This window comes from Sapajus apella, unplaced genomic scaffold, assembly GCF_009761245.1.
Source record: "Sapajus apella isolate SASKATOON/1434 unplaced genomic scaffold, GSC_monkey_1.0 scaffold89, whole genome shotgun sequence".
NCBI classification, from domain to species: Eukaryota; Metazoa; Chordata; class Mammalia; order Primates; family Cebidae; genus Sapajus; species Sapajus apella.
Window position 1 is genome coordinate 3,494,033 of NW_022437029.1, and position 6,240 is coordinate 3,500,272.

The following is a 6,240-nucleotide window of genomic DNA, read 5'->3' on the forward strand; positions in this document are numbered from 1 at the left end:
AGGAGTCAAATCTTTGTCCTAGTGTCCATTCCCCTGGGGGTCCTCATGTCCCAGACTTCAGCTTCCTGTATCCTCAAGGCCACCAACAAGGCAGCACACCACCACATCATAAACAATACACCTCTATGCCAACCATTGCTCTCCCTGCTATGGCTACAATCGACTGCCTCCATTTAAACTGTAGTCTCTGGGCACCTGTGGAATCATACAGATGCTCAAAGGAGAACATGCTTTGAGGATGCTAAGGCCAAGATATAACCTCACTTTACACCAACTCTGTCAAAACAAGGTTTTTTATGAAGCATATTTCACAAAAGTATTAACATCATACATGGAGCCTTTTATTATGCTAAAGAAATCCTCACTGAATTAGACAACACTTTTCCCTATCCAGGAATACTGTTGGTGTGCAAGGAGCTCCCACAGCAACAGTATTGGTGAATAAACCAAGGTGAATAAATCACATTTACTCAACAGGGGCAAGCAGACATCCCAACGATGAACAAAAATGATTGCTGCAGAGTATGATGACTCTTCAGTGAACTAAGGATGACCATCAAATTCTTACAGCTGAAGCAACCTACTAACTTTTTTGGCCAGCCTTAGCCAAGAAGCATATGGGAACAGATACCACAAAGTATGGTGTAACAGAAGAGTACTACTTTGAGTCCGGGATATGGGCTTTAGTTCCAGCTCAGCCTTTTAGCTTACTTAAGCAGCTGAAGAGCAAAAACCTTCTTTTCTTCTATATCCTCAGTACCTAGCAGTGTCTGCAATACTGTGAACCCTCAATGAGTATTTACTCAATGAAAGAACAAGTGAACATTTAGGATGTACATGACCTTAAGTACTTAACATCTTTGGGTTTAAGTTTCCAAATCTTTAAAATCAGGGACACAGTAAGGCAATGCATGCCTTTTACATTGGGTTGCTGAAAAAACTAGCAGATATAAAAGGTATCTGATAAAGTCTGTTACAAAGGTACACTCGTAAGTAAAGAAGCATTCTTCGAATTGGGGGTGGTGGAAGCAATCAGGCTACTTCAAGGAACATGGCCTTGAAAAGCCCAGATTTCTCCTCTGTCCCTTGAATCCCTAAATCTATCTTTGGCTTAAAAGGGTGTTCAACTCACTGAGAGAGAAAATTGATATGGTTCTAATCAAAATTTAAAAGTGTGTGCCAAGCTCTGAAAAATATAGTGCTTAAAAAAAAACGACTTTCTCTCTAAGTCTTTCCTGGCAACAGTCTCCCTCATGAATTTCCCCACCAACACGATGGCACCACCCTGCTCACAATGTGCCAGCCCTTTCCCAGCCACCCCAGGTCCTTCTACTTAGTAATCCTAGCATTGCCTACATGTTACCCTAGCACCCATTAGTATCTTACCAACTTTTCTAAAACCTAACTTCATATAATTACAAATCCATGAAGAAAAGTGGGTGTTTCAATCAACTCACTTTTAAATTTTAGAATAATAGGTAAAATATTTGGAAAAAATATATTTTATTCCTACCTTGTATTAAAAAATGAATTCTGATGAATTAAAGAATAATTATTTTTAAATGAAGCCATTAAAAAACAGGAAGGAAAGGCAGGGGCTGGCATTCTTAATCATTAAAGCGATGAGAAAGAATGTAAAAAAAATGGATATATTTGATCATGCAATGAGATACACTTCTATGCATCTATAATTACCACAAAGTTGTAAGATTAAGACTAAACTACGAAAAAAGATATATGACATATAAAAGAAGGGGCAGCCGGGCGCGGTGGCTCACGCCTGTAATCCCAGCACTTTGGGAGGCCGAGGAGGGTGGATCACGAGGTCAAGAGATCGAGACCATCCTGGTCAACATGGTGAAACCCCATCTCTACTAAAACTACAAAAAATTAGCTGGGCATGGTGGCACGTGCTTGTAATCCCAGCTACTCAGGAGGCTGAGGCAGGAGAATTGCCTGAACCCAGGAGGCGGAGGTTGCGGTGAGCCGAGATCGCGCCATTGCACTCCAGCCTGGGCAACCAAGATCATTACTCAGAGCCTTAAAAAAAAAAAAAAAAATTAAAAAAAAATAAAAGAAGGGGCAGTAGTCTCATGATACATATACAAAGAGCTCTTAGAAATGAAAATGGTTGAAAATCAGAGAAATATGAGTTAGGATGTGAACAGTAAGTCATGGGGTGGAGAGAAGCAGAGAGAGGGAGAGAGGGGGACAATGGGGGAAAAAGAGGGGGTTGGGGGAAGAGAGAGAGAGAAAGAGCCAGTGAAAGAGCAAGAGAGCAGCCAAACATGTACAAAAGCAGCAGCCTACTGATAATCCACCCCCTCCAAAAAAAAAAAAAAGAAAAAAACAAATAAGGAAACACCATTTTTACCTACCAAACAGGCAAAGAACTAAAAAGTGTAACCCTCAATAACCTAAAGACAAGTGTGCAGAGCGGCAGGAGGTCTCATGTGCTCCTGGTGACAGCCAAACAGGTAAAATCCTTCTGAAGGGAACTTAGCAATGTATCAAAAGCGTTTTGGAAGCTATTGCCCTCTAATCAGTAATTCTATTGTTAAAAACTGTTACTAAGAAAACTACCAGTGATGGGTGCAATGATTGCTGCACAAGAATGTTCACCATAGCACAGGCACATGCTCATGTAACAGCCAAAATATTAGAAGAAAATAATCTCAATGTCCAATGGAAAAATAGTTAAACAAGTTATGGTATATTTATGTAATTTAGTTTACAGATGTGTTTTCAAGAAAAATATGATATTTAATAATACTTACAATACTAGTGAAAATGTGAGAGTCAAAACTTTATACACCCTTTATGCATGGTATAATCTGAACATGGGTGAAAGGGCCAAACGGGAATACACATATTTTATACATACGTGTGTGTGTGTGTGTGTGTGTGTGTGTGTGTATACACAGTCGCACATAGCTTTGACGTTATTTATCTCATATATAGATTTATACATACGTATAAATCAGTGAGAAGGTCAAGGATAGTACTCAACTTCAACCTTGAATGCTTTTGTGTTTTGGGTTTTGTTTTGGAATTATTGGATTTAGATTTCTGCAGACTCTGCAATGACAATGAGTAAAAGGAAAATTTTCAAAGTCAATTATTATTTCAAATTAGAAAAGTCTAGGCTTTATTTCTTTGCACCTGAGAAGTCCTCATCAAGCCATTAAGGAAAGAGGAGAGGGTGAAGACACTATAGCCATCAGTCCCCTGCAATGAAGTCTAAGACAGAAAGATACACAGGAGGTGCCAAAGGACATCTCGGCTGGGCTGGCACATGTAGCCCCCCCCCCTGCTTCCCCACCACACTAAGGGCTAAAGTCACCGTCTGGACTTACTCCTGCAGACTAAAACCACATCAGCAACCTGGACCCCAAGCCCATTCACTTTGGGATACCAGCCTTCCAGCAACAATCAAGTTGTCTTATATTTTCCTCAAACTGGGGGAAAAAAATAAAAAAAAGTTCATCTATTAAAAAGGGAAGGGCTGCACAGATCAAAAAGTCTTTTATGCAAAGACAAAGTGTAAACAATCTCAATTTGTGAGCTAGTAACACAAAGAAAGCTTTGATTTTATTTCTCATATATTTTATAAACATAGGAAGAGGGAGTAAAAGACATCATGTGTCTTGCAGTTGAGGGGACAAAGGCTGGGCATGGGTCCAAAATCTCCCCATGACATTACCCGTGACACATATGCACAAAACGTGCCATATAACGAAGCATGTAAATAATTTAATTTGTTATCTATGGGTCATGGGACTATGTAGCATATTTATTTTCTTCTTCTTTTTTTTTTTTTTTAAAGGAGTCTCTCTCTTGTCTCCCAAGCTGGAGTGCAGTGGCACTATCTTGGCTCACTGCAACCTCCACTTCCCAGGTTCAAGCAATTCTCCTGCCTCAGCCTCCCAAGTAGCTGGGATTACAGGTGTCCACCACCACCCATGGTTAATTTTTTGTATTTTTAGTAGCAACGGGGTTTCACCATGCTGGCCAGGCTGGTCTCAAACTCCTGATGTCAGGTGATAAAAGTGCTGGGATTACAGGCGTGAGCCACCATGCCCCAGCCTATTTTCTTTATAGTTTTCCTACTTTTGAATTTTTCTGAAATTAATTATTTACTTTTATAATGAGAAAAACGTTTTACAGCAGTGTCTAAAATTTTTGTAGTTAAGTGAAATACTGTCTTCACTGTGTCACTTTCACCCTCAAAAATCTACAATGGCTTCCCCAATAGCTATACTACCAAATTCACAGTCCTTCAAGTGTTTTCTACCAGACCCAATATCCAGAACTCTTGGAATAACATAAAACGTCCCGTTGGGCAGAGCACAGTGGCTCCAGCCTATAGTCTCAGGACTTTGGGAGTCCTGGACAGGAGGATTGCTTAAGCCTAGGAGTTCAAGATCAACCTGGGTAACACAGTGAGACCCCATCTTTACAAAAACAAAAAAACTAGCCAAGTGTGCTGGCTTGTGCCTCTAGTCTCTGCTACTTATGAGGTTGAGGCAAGAAGATCACTTGAGCCCAGAAGTCTAGGCTGCAGAGAGCTATGATAGCACCATTACACTCCAGTCTGGAAGGCAAACCAAGACCCCCTCTTAAAAAAAAAAGAAAAAAAAAAAAAAGCCCTCCCCCTTGGCCAGTGACCTAACCTGTCTCCCTTATTATTTCTTCCCATAGTTACTCTCCCACATTTGTCCACATTCTTGATGTCTGGGCTGGCTCCTCTTATGGGTCATCTCTAATGGGTCATGTTTCTTTACGTCCACACGCTTTCATTCACTTTCTAACTTTGATTGAAATTCCTCTTCTCCCCACCACATCCCACTTCCTAGCTGGCTCTGCTGAAAGGTCCCCTCTTCTTGGAAACAGTCCCTGAGGTGCCTGTTGCTTCTTCCTTGTTCCAGGCATCTCATGCTCACATTCAGTACAGACTAATTTTTCATTGTTCTCTCTAGGACAGGAATTCCTCTTTGCTGTCCCCAGCATGGAGCTCGATGCCTAGCCTCAGGAGATAAAAGTTTGTTAAACTGTGTTTTCCTCTTAATTGTTCTTTCTTTTTTTTTTTCTTTTCAATTTTTAGGAATTGCTTTTTCTCTTCATTTTTATTTAACTCTGCTTTAAAGTTCTGAAAAGGATTTACATGGTTCCTAAGTTAAATATACAAACAAGGTACATTCAGAGAAATCATGCTTCTATCCTTCACCTTCACCTTCCTTTTTCTTTTAAAATTTTTTAATTTTTAAAAATTAAATTAAAAAAATAATTTGTCAAATTATAATTGTCATCAATTGTGTATATTTATAAAGTTCAATGTGATGTTTCAGTCTAGTGTACATTACAGAAAGATTCAATCAAGCTAATAAACATATCCAACACCTACAATGTATCTTTTTCTGCAGTGAAACATTAAAAATCTACTCCTTTGGCATTTTTGAAATATGCATTATAATTAACTGTAGTTCCTAAAGACAACTAAAAAACCTTTAGAACTGATAAATCAATTCAGTAAAGCTGCAGGTTACAAAATGAACATACAAAAATCAGCAGTGTTTCTATATAAAAAATGATCTGAAAAAGAAATCAACATAACCACTTAAATTTTGGGTTTTTCATCCATAGTGTTTTTCAAAACCCTAAATATATATAAATATATGGTACCGCTTTCTTAAGGCATACCACACACACTCATTTGCATCTTGCTTTTGTCACTTAAAAACATATTTAAGTGATCCATATAAATGGTGATCCATAGCAGTATATGATATAGCCGTTCCTCACTTCCTTTGGGTTACATAGCAGTCCTTTGTACGAACAGACCCTAATTTGTACAACTAGTCCTTTACTGATGGAAATTTGGGCTTTTTTCTAGTCTGCTGTTATTAGAAATTGGCCTGCAACAAATAGCCTTGTACATACAACTTCCTTGTATTTGCCGGTATATTTTTGGAATATATTCCAAGTGGGACAATTGAGTCAAGGGGTGAAATTATTTGTTTGTGAGATACTGCCAAATGCCTCTGCTCAGGGTATACCAATCTGTTTTCCCTCTAGCAGCATCGGATGATAGTGCCCATTTCCTCAGAGCCTCACCAACCAAACAGGCTGGCAAACTTGCAGATTTCTACTCACGAGAAAGATCATAAAGCAGTTTTATTTTGCATTTCTCTTGATATGGGCAAGAGAATCTTTTCAAATGTTTAAGGGCCATTCACAATT

At 39.0% G+C, this 6,240-nt stretch overlaps 1 protein-coding gene across 6 annotated transcripts in view; it reads right to left on the minus strand.

Moving 5' to 3' along the window:
* The window catches only part of AFF3 (AF4/FMR2 family member 3), a 618,932-nt gene that overhangs the window by 505,752 nt on the left and 106,940 nt on the right, over positions 1 to 6,240 (minus strand). The window lies entirely within an intron of this gene.